General features: G+C 44.0%; 1 pseudogene; it reads left to right on the top strand.

The window, feature by feature from the left end:
* Positions 1–347: 347 nt before the first annotated feature.
* On the top strand, positions 348–463 carry LOC111734919 (annotated as a pseudogene).
* Positions 464–1,468: the final 1,005 nt, after the last annotated feature.

The following is a 1,468-nucleotide window of genomic DNA, read 5'->3' as shown; positions in this document are numbered from 1 at the left end:
CCTGTCGCTTATTGTATGTCAATTAAATCTCAATAAAACAGTTTAAAAAATTAAAAATTTCTCAAGTGATTCTAGTGGGCATCCAAAAATGAGAACCACTAAGCTGGGTCAAGCTCCTCATTTAAGTAGATAAGGAAACAGCCCTATAAGGGAAGAAATCTGCTCAGGAATCATGTCATGCTAGCAGCACTGACACCTGAACTCTACTCATGATAGAAAATTACTGGGCTCCCCAAAAATCTTTAAAAGAGACACTTGAGGACATGGTTCCATAATGTAGCGGTTAGCACGTCTGCTTTACACGTAGAAGGTCCTGGGTTCGCGCCCCAGTGGAGCCATGGTCCATGGTCTACGGCCATGCCACCCTGAACAAGCCCGATGTCTGATCTCGGAAGCTAAGCAGGGCTGGGCCGGGTTAGTACTTGGATAGAAGACCACCTAGGAAGACCAGGTGCTGTAGGCATAAATAATAATAACAAATAAAATAAAATAAAATAAAATAAAATAAAAGAGACATTCGAAAAATTTGAAGTGCTAAGATTGTTTTTCAGAGGTGTAGAGCAGGGGTCTCCAACCCCTGCGCCAAGCAGTCCATGGCCTGTTAGGAACTGGGCCACACAGCAGGAGGTGAGCGCCAGCCAGCGAGGGAAGCTTCATCTTATCTGTATTCGCAGCTGCTCCCCAGCACTAGCATCACCACCTCAGCTCCACCTCAGATCATCTGGGATTAGATTCTCATAGGAGCGCCGGTCCCAGGTGCCAAAAAGGTTAGGGACCACTGGTGTAGAGCACAAGCTAAACAAAATAAAAACCCGCCAGCCTTTACTCAGTAGAGTCACCTCTTTGGGGGCAGTTGGTTGTCCTTCTAATGTACCCCAGCATACTCTCCGCTCACTCTGCCCACTGGGTTGTGGAGTATAGTGGAGTGAGTAGAGAAATGAAAAAAGCAGCACATCAACAGCTCTATCATTGCTGTTCAGTGGCCGATTGGCTGTCTCCTTCCTTAACTCTTGATTTATTTCCAACACTCTTTTGAGTATTTCTACCTTAGATTCAACATGTTCAAAACTGAACTCATCACCTCCTACTCCAATCCATTTCTTTTCAATTCCCTATATTAATAAAGAGTACCGTTATTCTCCTAAACGCCACACCAAAAAAATGCCTCACCCTCTACATACCAATGGTTTCCATCTATCTTCCTGAATACCTCTTAAATGCATTCTTCCTCTACGTCCTTACAGTCACCTTAGTTTAGGGCTTCATCATTTCCTGTTTAGACCTCCTGACCCATCTCCCATTTTTCTATTACTGCCTTGTGCAGCTGGCGTAATCATTGAAAAATACCATGGATCATGCCATGCTCCCACTAAAAACCTTTGAACGGCTTCCTCATGATAAATAGGATGAAACCCAAACTCCTTAGCATGACAATTATGATCTAGCCCTAATCTCCCTGTTCCATATC

Source organism: Pteropus vampyrus, unplaced genomic scaffold, assembly GCF_000151845.1.
Source record: "Pteropus vampyrus isolate Shadow unplaced genomic scaffold, Pvam_2.0 Scaffold9631, whole genome shotgun sequence".
Lineage (NCBI taxonomy): Eukaryota > Metazoa > Chordata > Mammalia > Chiroptera > Pteropodidae > Pteropus > Pteropus vampyrus.
Note: the sequence above shows the minus strand (reverse complement) of the source record. Positions and strands in the feature narration are given on the sequence as shown.